A 21,009-nucleotide genomic window follows, 5' to 3' on the forward strand; every position below is an offset into this window, starting at 1 on the left:
ATTAAACCAAGAGATTAACATCCCTTGGAATTAATATCACAAGGAATACCTATAAATAAATAAGAAAAAGAAAGAAAACCCAGCAAAACAATAAAGAATATAAATGAGGAATTCACATAAAGGGAAATCTGAACAGTTATAAGACCATTGAAGAGATATTCATCCACATTAGCAGTCAGAGAAATAGATATTAAAATGAGATGCCATTTGATGTACACAAATTTGGTAAAAATTATAAAGTCAGAAAATACCATGTTTGGTGACGATGAAGGGAAATGTACTTTCATGTATTATGAGTGGGAGCGTAAACTGGTATAGCTATTGTGAAGAGCAATCTGCCAGTAATTGGTAAATCAAGGGTTTGTAAAGCTCATATTCACAACCCTAGTCTTGATTACATATCCTAAAGAAATTCCTACCCAGGTCCATAAGGGGACATATATGAGGATGTTTATCGCTGCACTGTCTTTTCTAGAAAGCAGTGAACCTTGAATTGTTCAACTTTAGGGGAAAAGATGAGAAAATCCGAATAGATTCTGTGGGATATTATCTAGGAGTAGAAGGCAACAAATTAAATAAACATAGAGCCACAGAATAGACCATACAACATAGTGTTGAATGAAAACATCACACCACAATACCCTTTGTGTGAATTAACACATGCACATACAACAGAGCACAGTATATGTTATAAACATACATAAATACCTGAGGACATCTGCCAAATCTATCAGAGTGGATACCCCTTTGGGGAGAAAGGAATGGGTGTGCAGGGATCATGATGAAAGGAGAAAATGAAATAAAATAAAAATAAAATACAATGAAATAAACAAGGGGCTATGTATAGACCAATGTCAATAACAAAGGTGCCATGAAACAGAAATGTGATTAACTCAGCCACTGGCATCTGATAGAGAAGCAGATCCTAGAAAGGAGGAAAGGGGGAGTGCAGAGCACTGACCTTGCCTGAGACAAACCTCCTCTGCTTGGTAGTTGAAAGGTGTCAGGAATTCCTCAACCTCATAAGACCCAAGGTCCTCAGCAATACATTCAAACCTTCTCATCATCTGACCCTTGTCTCCTTCAACCTAGTTGGACTTTTCTATTCACTTGTTTCCTAAGAAGACACCAGACTGTTTCATTCTCCCGGGTCTTTGCACCTGCTATTGCCACTGCTTGGATGTTTTTTGCCCCACTTGTCTAGTTGCAAACTCCTCCTCATTCAATGAACACCTTCCTTGTCCTTTCTCTTCCTTCATCTGCTCTTCCCCCATACATATATCGATCAGGGCACTCATCACATGGCATTGCAATTACTTGTCCATGTATCTTTCTCCTGTATTAGATCACAAGTCTCTTGAGGACATGATTCTGTCTTATTTTGGCACCAGAACATGCCAAGAATACACAGACTTCCTATAACTACTAACTTAATAAATGAGAGGATGCTTAGTCATGAGAATTTATAGAGATTTTAAATGAATATCCATCTTTGTGTCCAGAGAAGCTCTTAAAAAAGTGCTGGGAAAATACCAAAGTGTAGTGTTGTAGAGACTGGAGCAGTGAGAGGGGAAGGATTTTGAAGCTAAAGATCTAAGGAATTCTGGGTTAAATCAATGATCTTGCCACTTCCACCCCTCCTTTTTGCAGAATCTATCCCTACCACTTTAAATAGCCTCGGGCCCTGCATCAGAAGCTACACTTCCTTGCATTTCTGACCTGTCGATTCCCCCTTAGAGGACTGAAGCTGTGATTGTCATCAGGATATTTACCCTAATGTGACAAGACATAGGAACTTAAAACTGTAGGGCGAAACCAAGTATATTGTTAAGTAAGCCGTTTGAAGAATTGTGGGGTGGATGCAAGCCGGGCTTGTGCACCGGGCCTACGGAAGCTGTGGCTGCACTCCCTTCTCATCTCCGAACTTATCCAAGACATGTGGATTCAGGGAAGTCACCATTTCGAACAAATTTGCTTAAGAACCAATCCTGATGTAAGTTCCTGCAGCTGCTTTTGGAATATACCCTCGTTTAGTTCCAGCCTAGAATTTAGATGGGCTACCTATTTTTCCGGTTTGTGAGAAGAGTTAAACTGGACAATATTTATAAAGCTTCTATCTGATTCCTGGTGTACAATGAGTACTTGGCAAGTTAGACTGCCCCCCAAATGCTGCCCATGAAAAAATAAATGTATTAATGGGAAAAATTGTTTGAGGCAACAAGTGCCTACAGATCCTAATTATATTTCTTCACATGCTCTCCCACTCCCTCCCACCCTGCCACCTTCCCTTGGTCTTGCAACTTTATCCTCATCAAACTTAAAGTTGATATTCTGATATGCATGTTTGAGCTGCCTGATTGCTTAGATAAAGCAGGTACGACTTGAGGGACTCTGGTCTTTCAGTGCAACTTCCATTCTTAACTGTCCTGTTTTTTATATTATCTCCATTAGAATCAGTCAAGTCCCAGGCTACCCAAACCCTCATCTTAGACTTTAAAGACAGTGACATATTTACACCCATTATGTAAGCATTACATTAGCAGTACCATTGCCCAGGCCAGGGATCCAGAAGTACACTCTAATGAGGATTAAGGAAACAGCAAACAGGAAGGGGAGATTAGGGAAGGTGTCCTTGAGTCCAGCACAGAGAACCAGGAGAGGGCATAGAGCAGTAGAGGAAAAGCCAAATGGGCATAGGATGGCACCAAAGATACACTATCCATTTCACAGTTATTTCCTGTATTCGACAGTAGTCTCATTCTTAGTATGGAATTCTTACCTGGGCAATCTTTGTCTATAATATTTTCTTCTCTTTGATCTACCTCCTCATTTTCATAAAGTGTCTCCCTAAAGACAAGTTTTCACCACTATGTGTGAGTTTTCATCATGAAACTCACCCTTCTCTCCACTTCAACAATCTCTCCATGTAAAGTTAGACTGCTTGGGCCAAAGGTCAGTCACATTATATTTACATAAGCATAGGGGATATCAAGAACATCAGGAAACACAGTGCAGATGTCTGAAAGTATACTTTCATAGGCCCAGCAGCTGTGGCCATTTGAACCCTCTCATGGGAAGTAAGAAACCAAAATCCATAAAACAATCTTCAGGCAATAATATTGAGTTTGCCCACAAAGAGTAGAGATCAGTGGAGTAAAACTCAGCATTAGTGAGCTAGGTGCTGAATCTAATTATTTTCTAGTATGAATTTGTTGTGGGAAAAAGACAACTGGTGCTGACTTTTAAAGAGTTCTAAACCTGTTTATTATTTGACCTCAATAAGACCATGAAGTTTATTGTTCTACGATGAGAGTTAGAATATGGAAGAGAAAAAATAAAGGTCAGGAGGAAAAAAACAGATCCTTCTGACTCTAAGGGATAGTGAAAAAAAGAGGATCAGACACAATACTCTCCAGAGTTCTGAACTTTTTTCTCTCTCCTTGGGGCAAAGCTTTAAGGCAGAGTGACTATGGAAACACCAACCAAACTGAGGAGCAGGAGCAGACACTTTGAAGTCCCAAAGAAAGAGACTAGAGCTTTTGTTTTCCTGTGTCCTGGCTCTGATGGGGGTCTTGAGGCTTATCTTGGCATCAGTGAGGTGATCTCACAACAGAGGCTTGGAGTGGACCCCTCAGACCTGGGTTCCAGATGGAGCCAGCTGGAACCTAAGGATGCAAGGGAGTGGGGTCTACATGAGTGAGAGTGAGGGGAGGTCAAGTCAGCCAAGGAGCTTCTAGACTAGGAGTTAGCAAACTATTGTCCATGGGTCAAATCCAGCCCAATGGCCTATTTTATAAATAAAATAAGCATCCATTTGTTTACATGCTGTCTATGGCTATTTTTGAGTTGCAGAATTTGATAACTGCAGGTAAGACTATAGGGTCCACAAAGCCTAAAATAATTACTACCTGGCATTTTATTGAAAAAGTTTGTCAACCCCTGCCCTAAACTTATGAAAGTCTTCAGAATAAGCTGCAATGAAGCCAACAAAAGATGGTGCCTTAGAGCTCAGAGGATTCAGAGGCTATCAAGCAAATCCAAGAAGCTGGAGTCCCTTCCTTAGTCATGAGAACACACAGCATAAGGTCCTTCTTCCATACACTCAGAAGCTATCCTGGAGAGAAGCTGGAAAAGGGACTAAAGACTGAGTTGAGAACTTCAAGAAGCTGAGGTTTTTACCTACAGAGACTATTATCTAAATGGATAGCTCTATTATTTCAGTAGGTTGGCCTGAATATGGTTTCTCCAACATGAAAAGGCTGAGATTCATGAGGAAGTCTGAATCAGGAAATTACCTCTCCTCTGAACATCTCAAAATGTGAGATTTACAACCTACCTGCTGATTTATAGATTATGGCCCTGATGAAAACCTTAGAGATACTTTAAACCTCTTCTCTTATTGTGCAGATAAGGAAAGAGCGTCCCTGAAAGACCATGTTCCTATAGTTATGTAGAGGATGAACTGAGATTAGAATCCAAGTTCCCTGATCCATTGGTTCCAAATACCAAATTTTCAGAGGGATTATTAGTGCTACATCTTCATGGTCTTGGTAGAAAAGAGCACAAACATCAAAGAAATGAAAGTAGCTTGATAAGGCAATTGTTTACAAAGGTGTGTCGAGGGTTTAGGTACGCCACAAGGGAGAGTCTGTATGCCAGAGCTAGCAGTAGTCGGCAGCTCTTCCCATCCAAGGGTGGGACAATGGAGGGGGGCTACTCTGAGAGAGGGTAGCTTAGGAGACAAACACCAACTAGAGTGGAGGGATGAAGCTCGTTCAAAGTAACCATTGGGGGAAAATCCAGAGAAGTAAGCTTCCTGACTTCACTTTCTTTCTAATCTTTCTTGTCCTTTTTTTCCATTAGCTGAATCCAGAGTACACAGAAGTCCAGGAAATTAACCTCTCAAGATGGAAAGAAGGGAGGATATAGTATTTAGACGAGGAAATGGAAAAATTGGGTACCATCAGATAAAATAATCATATAAAACAGTGCCTGGAAGCATTCCTGGCTTGTGGTAGGTGCTCAAAAAATTTTTTAATGAATGAACTGATGAATGAATTAATTTTACTGTTGATGAAGCCATCCTCATGAACTTTTAAGTGATTCTTATCAAGCACAACCTCCAGTCTATAGACCATCTATCCAAGCAAGAAAGTTCTAAAGAGAGACACCTCTTTCCCACAACAGAATATGGAGCTCCCATAGCTGTTAAGAGTTATCAGAGGTATGTTTTAGGTTTGTGATTACAATAGTTTTCTATTGCTGCATAATGAATTATCACAAACTTAGCAGCTTAAAACAACACAAATGCATTATCTTAAAGTTCCTAGGGGTTTATAACCCTAGGCATGGGTAAACTGAGTTTGCTCATGGATCTTTGCTCAGAATATCACTGGGCTGAAATCAAGGTGTTCACTGGAGCTGGGGTCTCATCTAGAGGTTGAAGGCCTTTTCCATGCTCATTTAGGTTATTGCCAGGATTCACTTACATGCAGCTCAACTGTAGGACTGAGGCCCCTGTTTCTTGCAGGCTATTGGACAAGGGTGCTCTAAGCTCCTAGAGGCTGCCTTCAGATGTAGGTACATAGCACCCTACGTAAGCCCCTTCATACCTCGAATCTCTTAGGTCCACCTACATAATCCCTTTAGATTGAGTAAAGTAATTTCACTTATTAACAACCAGATATTTGGTATCTCATCCTATTGGTAGGTCCTGCCTATACTCAAGGGGAAAGGGAGAAGATACACAAAGTGTATGCTCCAGAGTGGGGATCTTGGAGGCCACTGTAAAATACTGCTTTCCATGGTGGTACAAGTTCTAGTGCTCTTCAAAGTTCATAGATTTTTTTTCAAGTAAATAGTCTGTTTACATTTGTCATCCTGACTCAAAATCTTTAAACTCTAGAGTGTTTTTTGTTTTGTTTTGTTTTGTTTTAGTTAGGGAATATTTCCATGTCATTTATGTTTCCAGGGATCCATGTTGAGGAGGCTGGGGTATTAGTAGCTACGCTTGCATTTTATAGCCATTTCTAGTAAGAGAATTTGGTGGATCTGATGTCATTTACAAAAGAAGAAAGAGGAGAAAATTATTTATTTAAATAGTGTAAATATGATCATTGAAACACCAAGTAACTTATAAATTCTATTTCTACAAAATTTCACAAGCATGGTAACCAGTGTCCACAATAATTTGTAGACAAAACCATGAAAAATTAAACAAACTATAGTCACGGGGTACTTGAGTGGCTCAGTCAGTAGAGCACCTGACTCTTGATTTTGGCTCAGGTCATGATCTCATGGTTTGTGACATCAAGCCCTGCATTGGGCTCTGTGCTGACAGCTCTTGAGATTCTCTCTCTCTCTCCATCCTTCCTCTGCTTGAACCACCCCCCCCACCCCACCAAAATAAATAAGTAGACATTTTTAAAAACCCAAGCTACAGGACATTTACAACCACATCAAAATAACATTAATAGACCAAAGAGTGTTAAGTCTTAAGGCCAAAAGTAAAAGTATTTTTTATGCTTTTATGCTTTCCAGAATGGTATCTGTGAGATAGAAGCATTTATATAAATGGCCACATTTTAAAAAATCTTTTTTATTAATAGTTTATTACCAAGTTGGTTTGCATATAACACCCAGTGCTCTTCCCACAAATGCCCCTCTCCATGACCATCACCCCCCTTCCTTTTCCCCCCTCCCTTTTCAGCCCTCAGTTTGTTCTCAGCATTCAATGATCTCTCATGATTTGCCTTCCTCCCTCTCCTCAACTCTTTTCACTGCCTTTCCCTTTCCCATGGTCTCCCACTAGGTTTCTCCTGCTAGACCTATGAGTGACAACATATGATATCTGACCTTCTCTGCCTGACTTATTTCGCTTAGCATGATTCCCTCTAGATCCATCCATTTTCCTACAAATCAAATGGCCACATTTAAAAATAAAGAAGAAAATAAAAATAAAGAAAAATTCCTACCAGTAAATACTTGTAGGAATTCAACTCCCACACTTGACACTCTTTGCATCTTAAAAAATCAACATGGATCTTACACAAAGTAAGATCATATATGATTGTAGATTTTTTAGGACTGTAAGGAGGAAAGTATCAGATATATATATTATCTACCATAAACTCTTTGACTGCATATTCTCTTTGGATTTTTGTGCAAAAAGATCAGGAATTTCGATGTCTACTTAAGGTTTTCTTTTAGGGTCATTGCTGTCCTAGTTAGGCCTAGAGAAGGAATCAGAAGGGACCGTGGATTAGTTTGGTAGTAGCTTCACCAAAGCCGCCATGTTGGCATGAACTAATTTGTTACTTCAATGGTCACATTTTGGGGAAAGTCCATTCATAGATGCAGTTTGAATAGGGCTTCATGAGGTGAGTGGAAGAAACTGCCCTGATTATTTTATGGACTCCCTGTTCCTCCCACTTTCCTAGTCCGCCACTACTTCACTCCCTGAAATATTAAGCATGGGATTGGCAGCAGAGAGAAGAAAGAGGAGACCAGGGAAAAGGGTGAGAAGCATAGCAGAAAGTGTGGCAGAAATCACTCATAAATGGTTTTTGCCTCCTCATCCACAGCATAAAAAGGAAGTCTTCAAGTAGAGAACTAGAGTGTATTCCACTTGGGTCTACCTTTTCTCTCATACTAAATTCAGTGATGTTTGCCCACTCAGTCAGAGAGTGACCACTATCACATACTGATACAATGCTACTATTGACCACTGGGCATAGCAAATATATTTAGGGAGGAATATACCACAAAAGTAGATGACTTTAAGGAAAGCGATTCAGGCAACTCTCCCTTTACAATTTAGACAAACAATAGTTTTCCTGGAGGCCCTACCAATTTACTTTCTCTTGCATCTCATTAGGCCAAACTAGATCACATGGCCATCCCTAGCTGCCAAGAAAGTGATTATTAAAAAACTGGCAATATATGGAAGTGTTGAATCACTATACTGTATATCTGAAACTGATATTAACACTGTACATCAGCTAACTTGAATTTAAAAAAAAACTTAAAATAAAAACTGGCATGTAGATGCTGCAATGAAAAGGGGGTTCTGTTAATATAAGACAGGGATCAGCAAACTTTTTCTGTAAAGTGCCATATTTTCATCTTTTGGGTCCAGAAAGTGTCTGTTGCAACTGCTCAGTTCTGCCTTTGCAGCATTAGAGCAGTCATTGGCAATACGTGGTGAGACTGTATTCCAATAAAATTTTATTATAAAAACAAGCAGCAAGCTGGATTTAGCCTAGGGACTGCAGTTTGCCCACTGTCTTGACATAGGAGAAAGACAATAGGTAGGAAATGAGCAGGGTCTCCAATTTTACCTGTTTGTTTTTAAAAATCACTCTCTAATCTGCTTTCCCACCCTGCATTCTGGAACTTGAACACACCAAGAAGATAAGGACATCAAACATGGCATTTCACATTTGGAAGAGGTTCAGCTTCTTGGCTGTCACAAGACCTGGTTTCTAATCCCCTCCTGACATAGTATCTGTGATTCTATGCAAAGTGGAACCCAGCTACTCTGGTATCTTAGTCATACCGTTTATTTACGCGCAGGAGCACAGCAGCCCCAGAGTCAAGAAGTCAGAGGCAAAAGTGAAGAAGTGGCTGTCACAAGATGATAAATGACTGCCCTCTGAAGTGTTGATTTGGATCCTAAATGACAAAACTGGACGACCAAGAAAACTGGGTAATTTCCTCTGCTGCAGAGCAGCCACCTGGCGGATATCACAGTGCAACGACCAACCCTTGGCAGAGGTTGGAACAACAGCTATAATTATACAGAGCAGGGAGGAGACGCTAAAAATCTCTTCTGAGTGGCAAAAATTCTGAAAATCAAGATAATTACAACACTAGCTCATCCTGATTTGCTTGGCTATTTATAGATGAGGAGAAGCTGATGCACTGAAAGCGTTTTCTTTTCCTTCCTTCCTTCTTTTTTTTCCTTTACTATTTGCATTAAATCCTGTGTGGCTCCTCTCTGAAATGTGTGCATATGCTGAGTCCATGTGAGATGCCACCACCGGCACTTGTCATAAGAATTAAATCCCTCTCAAGCTTGTTTACAGCTCAGCACTTGTCTTAGGGCTCCCTTGAGCTTCATGGCTGGTTGGGTTCTTTTTCTCCCCAGCTCTGCGGAAGATTTAATTTCTTTTTTGTTTATGTGTGTACTTAGCCTTGCAGGTGCAGGGAAAAAAAAATTGCTGTGCCCAGATGTTTTGAAGCTGCAGTAGCATACATACAACTCAGATTAAATAGAAAAATTGCATAAGATAAGGCAGGCACTTCAAGTACATTATTCTACAGGGTATTTAATAAAACCATCATGTTTTCTCAACAGTAAGACTCTTGAATATAACTTTAGGAACAGAGAATATTTTAAGGCATCACCAGCTCAATTCATTTATAGATGACTTTATAGTGAGATTTGTCATTTTTGAGGGGGACCGCTGCATCTACCCCATTTTCAACTTAGGAAATATCTTCCCAGAACATAACAGTCTGGGAATTGGGTGGGAACATCGCCTATCAAGCTGTCTCAGTTCATTACTGGATTAATTAGACCTCAGGGATCTGAGACCAGATTTCACCTTAGTTTTGAAACACAGTAAACATAAGCCAAGCACAAACAACCCTCTTGCTGCTCATTGAGCTCTGTACTAATATGCAAAAGCCCTGCCCAAGTTGCGGATGGATAATGCTTCTGTGGACCCTTAGTTTGGATTTTCCTTTACCCAAGGTAATGGAGTAACCTGTTTTGTACCTAACAACTGTTAAGTAGTGGGAAGGAGTTCAGCTCAAGAGAGGAGATAACGCTCAGTATTCTCCAGACCCCACTTCGCCAGCCTCCAACAATGGTTTCCCATGACTGCATGGAGGTAGCTCATCACTTTAGGGAACTAGTCTTTTAAAATATTCCCTCACAGCCAAAGCCTAGCTCATAAGGCTTGTCACAAAGGCCTATACAATAGACCCACCCCTGCTTTGTGCCCTCCTTCCCTTGGGCCCCCTGGCCCCCAGGGAGTATGTTACTGTTTTTACCTTCCCTGCAATGTAAAAGAGTTCCCAGCTGACTTGCTTAAGATGTTGGTTTAAAAGAAAACCTCTATCTCCTTTTGCTCATGAAGCTAAAGACCCTCAGTAGAACTAGTAGGGGCTTTAGGTAGTAGAAAAGAGAGCTGTAGGCCTGTTTCCTTGTAAGGAAGAAAGAGGTAGTATAAAAAAAAAAAAAAGAAGAAGCTCTCACATTTTAATTTAAGTGCCAGTGTTGGTTCCCCAGTTGGCAAAATCTTTTATAGTCAGTTTTTGGCCCAGCATTTTGCATCTGCAAGATGAGAGCTTATTAGTATCATCCCTTACTTGTGCCTCACAATGCTGCCACCAGAGACTGTAAAAGGCTAGGCTCTACACACTGCAGGGCAGATGGCTCTTTCTTAACTACCACAATGCAGGTTTTTGCTTTCACTGAAAGACTTATACTCCCTTGGCCATACTGATAATATGAAACACTCTCTTCATCCCAATATGTTCTAGAACCGCCACTTGGAACATGGGGTCTATATTAGAAACCAATATTTCCTGTAATGGGCTGCATGTGAAAGACAGAATAGTAGGATGTGGGAAGCATCTGTGGTTTCATAGACTATGACAGTAATACTTCTGTTTGTAGGTCATTGATCAGTCCTGGAAACAAAACCATCATACAAGTTATAGACGTGTCTATTTGTATTTTCTCTCTTTACTTTGTTCAAAGCATCCCATTAACTATCAATTATTCTTATGGCAGGAAGCCTGCAGACTCATCAAAAGATGGTGGGACTTTATGAATGAAACCTTTTGTGGTGGTGGCTTTGCTAGTGTAAATAATTTACTATGTCTCTAGTATGTAACGATCATAAATATTTTAAACATATGAAGCTTGTACATTGAAGCTCCAATGAAGCAGAGCCACCCACCACCAGACCATAGGTGATAGAACCACAACCACACCAGCCAATGGGATGGAAGTGGTTGGTTATGGCCAGGTCTTCACTCTCAGTGAAGTATGAGTCCAGGTGATGACTTCAGAGCCCAAAGACATCTGCTTCCCTCCTCCCCTAAAATCTTCACAAGCACACACACAAACACAAATACATGTAACTTGCCATAACCAAAAATTAATTTGTGTAAAGCATTGATCACTTCTGCTAAGAGACAAATATATTGTGCTGATTAGTAGCACAGGGAAGTTACTTTCTAATGTGTTTATCAGGTTCATTTGAGCCTGGAGCAGAGCCATGAGGAAGAGAATCTTTTGCTGGCAGTCTCTGTTACAGCACCAGAATAAAAGAAGCTAGAAAGAAGGATGGAGGGGAAGTAGAAAAGGGGACAGAGGACATTGCAAAGGCACTTTTCCTGCTTCAAAACTTTGTCTTAGAAGTAGCTGGGCTGATTACACAAAAGGAAGAAGCCAAGTGAAGGTCAACTAGAACCAACCCTATTATCTCTCAACCCACAAGTTTAGAGGGACTAAAGATTTAATGCAATTAGTCATTTCTTCTTTTCTGTATAGCTGTCTCAATCTACCTTTTTAGTTCTTCTCCTGTCACTATAATCTTTACCTCAATCTGGCCACCTTTCTTGAACATTTCCTGCAGCTCTGTGCCTTCATATCTCAATTCAGGCTATTTGCTATCTTTGGAAAGCTCTTTGAAAACCTTTCTCCTTTTGAAAACTCCTACCCATTTTTTAGAACCTAGCTCAGAGGTGTCAAATACTGTGACACCTTTCTTGGGCAGATCAGTCCTTCCTCCACTGTGTTGAGAGTGTACATTTTACACATTCATTGTCTCCTATGGATTGTTTGAGTGTTGCCATCCCATCAAGATTCAACTCCCAGACAGCAGTGATGGCATTTGATTTATCTACATGTCCTTAGTGTCTAGCCCACAGCAGGCACTCAATATATGTTTAATGAATGGATGCATGGATGGACGGATGAATGGGGCATTGCAATTATTAAAGGGAAGAAGAAAGCATGAGGAATTAGCAGGTGAGAAAGTTCCAAAAGAGGTACTAATCAAAACTCCAGCCACTTTCTCACAAACGTTCATCTTTCACCTCAAAACATTTGACTCTCAACACTGTCATCCTTTCCAAATTAGAGCTACAACCCGGGCAAGTATAAAGGCTTGAAAAACCACAGGAAAAGTCATGAGATCCTTCTCATTTGAGGATGGATTTAAACTTCAGGGAAGTACTAACACTGCCTGCTTGCATTATTTCTTTATGCACTTAACAGAGCACTTACGTCTCAAAACCCGGCTGTGGCTTGATGTCACATTTTCTTCATACTTGCTTGAACACCTGTTAACCACAACACTGAGGCTGCCGGTCCTGGCTTCATCTTGCTCTCTGACTGTTACTACAACGTTGTAACCACAGCTCTGCAGCTGCTGTGCTGGCAGCCATTACAGGGACTGGGGCTGGGGGGCACCTTAACAGCCACACAGGTTCCTGGTGCAATGGGTGTCTCTGTCTCTTCTGGCCCTCACAGCCCTTTGCTCATGCTGCTCTTGTAAAGCCCATCGCCTCAATGTAGTTGGCGTATGCATGTCTACGCTCTCACCGGACTACAAGTTCTGTGAGGGCAGGACCACGCCCTGCTCATTACTGTTTCTCTCACATTTACCAGGCCCCAGCAATGGAAGGTAAGAGTGAACAATAAATGAATGAATGAATGCATGAAAGAATATATTCATTAAATTCTTTGCTGGAGCCTTAATTAAGTCCCTCATCACTCCTATCAGTTATTATTTCCCCCAAAATTATACTAGTGATTTAGTGTCATTGATTGCTCTTTTTCTTTCATCCCAGAAACGAGTAATCTTTCTTGATTATCAACAGCTATGCTATCATACAAATAAAGAAAAGAAAAATCTAGGCATGGTATAAACCTACTAATGGCTTCCTCTCTGAAAGCTATCTTTATATCTCTAAATCACGTTTAGTAATGTTTGATTTCCTCAAACCTCTCAAGCCAGTTGGACATGGTGTGCCCTGCTTATGTAGCTGAGTGTATCTAATTCCACTAGTACCAGAGACATAGTGACACTGCATTTTAAAAATACTACTCGTAATTTTTTCATTTAAAGAATTGAATGTGTCTGCTTTTTTTGGGTCTTAAGAGATAAGTGTCTTTCTGGAATCTTTGGGAAATTAGCCAATATACTGAAACTGTATCACACCTGTTAGTAATAATGATGCCGAACAGATGATTCCTCTCACCTGACGTTAATCACTATTTCCAAGTCAGAGCGCACTTATGGGTGTGGGGAAGTAGGAAACCAGGGCCTGGGCTCACAGCTGACTGAAGCTGACTGATCAGCTTGGCCACACATTTCTCTTTATGTCTTTAAACAGAGAGAATCATACTGACTACACAAGGTTCTTGTAAAAATGGAAAAACACGGCACGCGTAATGCTCTTAGTCCAATTTTGTGAAGCAGAGTTTTCTGTCTAATGTCAGTACCCTCCGCTTTCTGACATCCCAGTGTCCACCAGCGCTGCTTTCCCAACAGGGTGCACTGTGGTGCAACATGCAGACATAACCTTCCGTAGCAGAGGGACCTGCGGGGGCTGGGGGGTGCCTCACAGAGTTGCACAGTTGAGGCAACGCTGAGAACGACTTCACAGTGTTTTGATATAAAGCATCCTGGGACTTTTTTGTCTTCCCTAATGACAGTGTCTTTTTTTTCATTCCAGAAATTCTTCTGCCCCTCAGCCTTTGGGATTACCAAATCTCTGACCTCACCAATGTTTCTTTTTTCTTGATCCTCCAAGTCTTAGGAGCAAGGGCTCTGCTTCCCCACCAGCATGCTGGAAATTACCTTTGTTTATCAATTTAGCCAAAGACTTCCCTCAGCTCTCCTCACAGGAAAATGCTCCAGCTTTCCTGGTCCAGACTCACTTCTCTGACCTGGGGCCTTTACACCCTGAATGTCATTCCCATCAGTGTTGCCCAAACAAACACTCCTGTCTTCAAATGCAAAGGCTCTTCTTGACAGATACTCCTACAACTTCTCCATGGGATCATTTTGTTTCCTTCTTCTCGGGACCCTCAGTTATCCTAAAAACACACCTTAGCGCCTCATTGTCACACCCATCCACCATCTAATCTTCTTTGCCTTGTGGAAAATTCCTGTCCCTCACAGAGATGACCACAGTCAAAGGCAAAGATTTCTTTAAATAATGTGTAATGTACATATTGTAGTTGCTTAATACATATAATCTCTTACTCATAAACTACACTGGATTATATGCCTTAATAAAATGGCTTTAATTGTGTTAAAGGTGCAACACCAATGCAGTAGGTTTGGAGAACTGTGAATTCTACTATTAAGAAGCATTTAACAGGGCACCTGGCTGGCTCCTTTAGTTAAGCATCTGACTCTTGATCTCGGCTCAGGTCTTGATCTCAGGTCTGTGAGTTCAAGTCCAGTGTTAGGCTCCATGCTGGGCGTAGAACCTACTAAGAAAACAAAAAACAAAAAAAGAGAAAAAAAGCACGTAACAAAGGTTTCACTCTTTCCACTTGTAATGTTTGTTTTCACAGCATTTATTGCTAAACTAAACTAGCTCATATTCATCAGTGATTAGTGTAGCAGTAAATTGTGTTCATTTAACTATTTCAAGCTTTAGCTTATGAACATACTCACCCTTTAAAAAAATAAGAACAAGAGCTTTCCCACAGAAGTTTCTGTCTCGTATCCTTTATTGTCTCTTCAAGCTCTCCTCCTTCCCTTGTGGTCCCTTCTTTGTAACGACAAATACTGGTAAAGACTGTCTACATGGGCCGTGTTCACATCCTTACTAATCCCCCTCAACGCTAGACACTCTGGATTTCCTGCCACACTACTTTACTGATGTTAGATTCCTGTATTTGTTAGGACAGAGGTTGGGTTATTTTTGATCAAATTATTTGATCTTTTTGAGTTGGATGAGTTTTTTGTGTATTTTGGATATTAATCCTTATCAAATATATGATTTGCAAATATCCTTTCCCATTCTGTAGGTTGTCTTTTCATTTTGTTGCTGGTTTCCTTTGTCATGCAGAAGCTTGTTAGGTGGATGTAGCCCCACTTGTTTATTTTTGCTTTTGTTGCTGTTGCTTTAGGTGACAAATCCAAAATATCATGTGAAGACCAATGGCAAAGCGTTTAGCTTCTCCCTATTTTTCTAGGAGTTTCATGGCTTCACATATTACATTCAAGTCTTTAATCTATTTTGAGGTGACTTTTGTGTACGGTGTACCTATGTCCATTTTTAGGTACATAATTTGCAAATATTTTTTCCATTCTGTGGTTTGTCTTTTCATTTCTGAATGGTGTCTTTTAAAGAGAAAAAGACTTAGTTTTGGCAAAGGTCAATATACCATTATTTTAAATGGATTATGCTTTTGTGTCATAACCCAGAGTCACAAACATTTTGCCTATGTTTTCTTCTAGAACTTTTATAGTTTTCGGTTTTACACTTGTATCTATGATCTATTTTGAGTTAGTTTTTGTGTATGGTGTGAGATTAGAGTCAATATTTATTTGTTTTAACAGATACACAATTATACCCACTCCATTTAAAAAAAAAAAAGAATATTCTACTCCCATTGAATTGTTTTAGAATCTTTGTCAAAAACTGACAAATCGTGGGTCTCCTGGGCAGCTCTGTCAGTTAAGTGTCTGACTCTTGATCTCAACTCAGGTCATGATCTCACGGTTTGTGAGTTCCAGTCCCACGCTGGGCTCTGTGCTTACAGCATGAAGCCTGTTGAAATCCTCTCTCCCTCTCTCTGCCTTTACCCCACTGTGCTCTCTCTCTCTCAAAATAAATAAATAAACTTTAAAAAAGTGAAAGACTGTAAATGTGTGCATTCATTTCTGAACCCACTGCTTTTTTACATTGATTTTAATGCCTATTTTTCTGCCATCACTACACTATATTAATTTCTGAAATTGTGTCTCAAGTTTTGGGATCAAATAATATAAACCCTCCAGTTTTGTTCTTTTTTTCAATATATTTTGGCTGTTCTAGGTGCTTTTCATTTTTATATAAATTTTATGTCCATTTCTATGACAACCTATGGCAACTTTGATGGGACTTTTATTTACTCTATTTTATTTGCTGAATACATATATTTGATGAATACATTGTTTTATTTGATGAATACATGAAGAATTACATTCTTAACAATGTTAAGTCTTCCAATTCATAAACAATTCATGAATGTAACGTTTACTTATGCTGTTAGTTTCTTTCAACAATGTTTTATACTTCTCAGTGTGTAGGTCTTGCTCTTCTAATGACTATATGTATTCCTAAGAATTTTATTCTTTTGTATGCTATGGTGAATGAGAATGTTTTCTTAATTTCATTATTGGATTGCTTTACTGATCATGCAGCATATGGCCTCACTGCCCAGTTCTAGTATTTTCTTTTGCATTGTTTTGTTTTTACTAGATTCCCTGCAGTTCTTGCAGACTGGGAAGGCGGGAGACTCAGGGTTCTCCCAGATAGAAAAGTCCCTCCCTATTCCAATGCCCGCCTTAACAGCTCTAGTTTTATCTTTTGATATGTTGTGATTCAGCTTTAAAACACCATTTGAATACAAATAATCTCTTTTACCTTCATTGTGCAGATGAGGAAACTAAATGATCTCAGAATCACTGAGTAAATTTGGTATGTGGTTTACAATGAAATAAAATGGGGCACCTGGGTGGCTCATCCATTCAACTCTTGATTTCAGCTGACATCATGATCTCATGGTCTTGAGATCAAGCCCCCCATTGGACTCTGTGCTGAGTGTGGAGCCTGCATAAGATTCCCTCTCTCTCTCTCTCTCTCTCTCTCTCCCTCTGCCCCTCCTCTGTTCATGCCCTCTCTCTCTCTCTCTCTCTCTAAGTAAGTAAGTAAGTAAGTAAGTAAATAAAAACAAATAAGTAAATGAAATGAAAAGAAATACAACAAAGGAAAAATAAAGTATGACATGGAAATACAAAAGAAGGAAGTGAATCAGAAAATTGCAGCTAGTCTTGTTCCTAATGAAACATTTTATTCTCTCATTATAAATATTAATTCATGGTGGATACAACTCTTCAGTTTTATGTAAATTTCATAGAAAAAATATGTAGATTTGTCATTTTTCTTATCTCAAATTGAAGCTGCATTTGAAAAGGTTAAAAGGATGCATAATTACACTGTTATTAAATGTCATATGGGTGATAGTGTGCAGGTTAGGCCAAGTGTCTCTGTAACTCGAGTGTTAATTATTTGCAAACCTGCATGTGGGAGGCCCCTAAGGATATTATTACTGAAGTACTGGCCTTCTCCTGACTTCACCGCTGTTAGTGTCAGCAAAGTCATTGAATCTGTCATGTCTCTCCTGTTTATTCATCGAGGGTGTAGTGGTATTTTAGCAATATTCTTGCTTTTCGTGTATAATTGTTTCTACTTTTGAATTTATGTCTCATGTAACATTTTAAAAATCCTATTCATATGCAGAACTCACTTAAAATGTATAATATCCAACTTGTTATTAACTCTTTTGACAGAGAGAAGTTAGTGAAAACTGAATACTGATAAGCAGGGAAAGAAAGCCACCAGGACTTTCAATTATTAATAGAAGTAGGAGTTATACCCAGAGACCTTTTGATACAAGATGCAGGTGGTGAATGGTCTTATTTTAAAATGGCATGGGACTCTGACAGCAAAAATAGTCTGAAAAGCCCATCAAATTATAAAAACAAGAAAAGAGAATAATATATTCTCTGTATATATACACACACACACACACATGTTTTTAATATTTGGAAAAGTCTGCACTTAACCTTGGTAGAAAAATTTATCAAAATTGTTACACAGTAATTAGAAGCCATTGGGTTTTTGTCATTTACTTAACTGTTCTTATATATTGTATTCATAGAAGGGTCTTCAGTTGGCTAAGAACAGAACAAAATAGCTACTTGTTATAAAGTATAAGGTAAAGGTTCCTGTGTTTAAACCTACCTTTTTTGTTGTTGTTATGATATCAGGAGGGTATCAGGGAACAGCTGAAAAGGAGAAATTGGGCCATTGCTATACAAGAAGATATTAGAAGTTTTACTACAGCATGAGTATTTTCACTTAGAAATAGCTTTACAACTGGGGATTTGTGTGTGACAATATATACAACTATAACCTCTTCAAATGGAAAACTTATGCTCCAAGGTCCAAAGATATTTTTAAAACATATTGCTTATATAGAGAATCATAACTTTCAAATATAGCACATGAGGTATAGAAATGTAACTAACATACTTTAAATTGATTTCAAAAAATAATTTTACCGGTTGTTTTGGAATTTAGAAGCATTTGGGTTGCATTTTGGTGGCCCAGGGATTGTTTAAAATCTGTTTAGATCATGTGCACCCATGACTTCTTTTTCTTTGGATCAATTTCCCTACGGCAAGAAAAGGTATACAGGAGGCTTCCCTTCACTCTAAACCTGTCTGTGTTCAAAATTTGTTTTATTCCAGTGGTGTTTTTCTTCAGTACCTGCCATGGGAGAGGGTCACTAACAAGCACTGTACATTCAAACTATTGCCGCCTCGCTATCTATATCATGTAACAGGGAGGTCAGATGTCTGGGCCTGAGGATCAAACCCTGGCTCTGTCCCTTATAAACCTGTGACCTTGGGCAATTTATTCAGTCTCCCCTAAAAACACCAACTTCATGCGATTGTTATGGAAATTAACATGGCTGTACATAAACCGAAGACCGGGCTCCTGACAGGCACTAAATTAAGAGATAGGTAGTAACAATGTGTGAGTACTCACACAAGTACCCTCCTGAGTACTCACATAAGGACCTGCCTGACTGCTCACAAATGAGTACTCACTCAGGGACTTAAAGCATCCAGATCAGGGAGATGGTCAACAATAGTATCTTGACTCACAGCCCGGGCTCCTGACTCTGTATACGAGGGACTTTACAAAATGTCCTGCTAATGTAAGACAGGTCAGGCTGACTCCCAGTGATTTCTCCTTGCTTTTGCTCTTTTTAATTTTTAAAGTTTATTTACTTATTTATTTTGAGAGAGAGAGAGTGAGAGAGACAGAGCGCCGACAAGCAGGGGAGGGGCAGAGGCAGAGAGAGGGAGAGAGAGAATTCCAAGCAGGCTTCACACTGTTCGTGTAGCACAGAGCCCGATGGGGGCCTCGAACCCTGAACTGGGAGATCATGACCTGAGTTGAGATCAAGTTGGACGTTTAATGTATTGAGCAACTCATGGGTCCCTTTTGTCCAATTATTCATTAAAATTTTTTTTAAGTTTATGTATTTATTTTGAGAGAGAGAGAGTGCATGTATGCACACGTGGGGGAGGGGCAGAGAGAAGGAAAGACAGAATCCCAAGCAGGCTCCTTGCCATCAGCCCAGAGCCTGACATGGGACTTGAACTCACAAAACGTGAGGGCATGACCTGAGCTGAGATCAAGAATCAAACGCTTAACCAACTGCACTACCCAGGCGCCCCTCGATCTTTTAAATCAACTCACTTGGGGGGTGTTACTGAGGCTTCATGAGCTGCTATCAGGAGAACCATACTGTTCTCCAGACTGGATCCACCAGTTTGCATTCTCATGAACAGTGCGAGAGGGCTCCCCTTTCTCCCTATCTTCACCTACACTTGTTTTCTGTGGGTATTAGCTTTCTTCACTCAGAATAATTCTCTGGAGATTCACTCAGGCTGTTGTATTAGTTCTTTTACTCCTTTTTATTGTTGAGTAGCATTCCATAATATGGATTTACCACATTTGTTTAATCATTCACCCACTGAAGTACATTTATGTTGTCTCTAGTTTCAGGCTATTATAAAAAAAGCTCCTATAAGCATTTATGTATATGTATTTATATAAACATAATTCTTCATTTTTCTGGGATAAATGCCCAGGAGAGCAGTTGCTTGGTGATACAGTAATTGCACGTTCAATTTATTTAAACATTACCAAACTGTGTTCCAGAGTGGCTGTGCCACATTACTCTCCTACCAGCAACGTGTGGCTAATCCAGTTTATTCACGTTGCCAGCATTTGGTATTATCACTATGTTTTACTTTAGCCATTCTTATAGATAAGTAGTGATATCTCATTGTGGCTTTCATTTGCATGTCTCTAATGGTTAATGAGGTAAACCTCTTTTCATGTACTTTGTTGCCATCTGTATATCCTCTTTAGTGAAAAACTCTGTTTTTTCCACTCTTCTAATGGGAATTTCAGAGTTCTTATGTATTTTAGATGTTAGCACACTGTCAGATATGTGGCTTGCAAATAATTTTTCACATTCGTTGCTCATGACTTTATCTTCCTTATTTTTTAAAGTTTATTTTGAGAAAGAGAGAGTGGGGAAGGGGCAGAGAGCGAGGGAGAGCGAGAGAATCCCAACGAGGCTCTGCATTGACAGTGCGGACCCCAATGTGGGGTTCAGGCTCATGAACTGAGATCATAACCTGAGTGAAAGTCAGATGCTTAACCAACTGAGTCATCCAGGAACCCTGTGTAATTTTGATAAGGTTCAGCTTTTCAGTTTTCCCTTATGGATTGTGCTTTGGTGACAAGTCTAAGAACTCTTGACCTAGCCCTCGATCCTGAAGTTTTTTTTCCGTTTTCTTCCCCCTAAAAGTATTATAGCTTTATGTTGCATTAAGCTTTATGATTACACAATATTTACCATAACGTGTAATATGTAGGTCAAGATATGTTTTTTTTATTGATAATCTTAAGACATTTTTTAAAAATTATTTTTTTCTCGTTATTTTTATTTTTATTTTTTTCCATAATATTTTATTGTCAAATTGTTTTCCATACAACACCCAGTGCTCTTCCCCTTAAGTGCCCTCCACCATCACCACCACCTCTTTTCCCCCCTCCCCCTTGCCCCTCAACCCTCAGTTCATTCTCAGCATTCAATAGTCTCTTAAGTTT

Source organism: Suricata suricatta, chromosome 9 (genome assembly GCF_006229205.1).
Source record: "Suricata suricatta isolate VVHF042 chromosome 9, meerkat_22Aug2017_6uvM2_HiC, whole genome shotgun sequence".
In the NCBI taxonomy this organism is placed as follows: Eukaryota; Metazoa; Chordata; class Mammalia; order Carnivora; family Herpestidae; genus Suricata; species Suricata suricatta.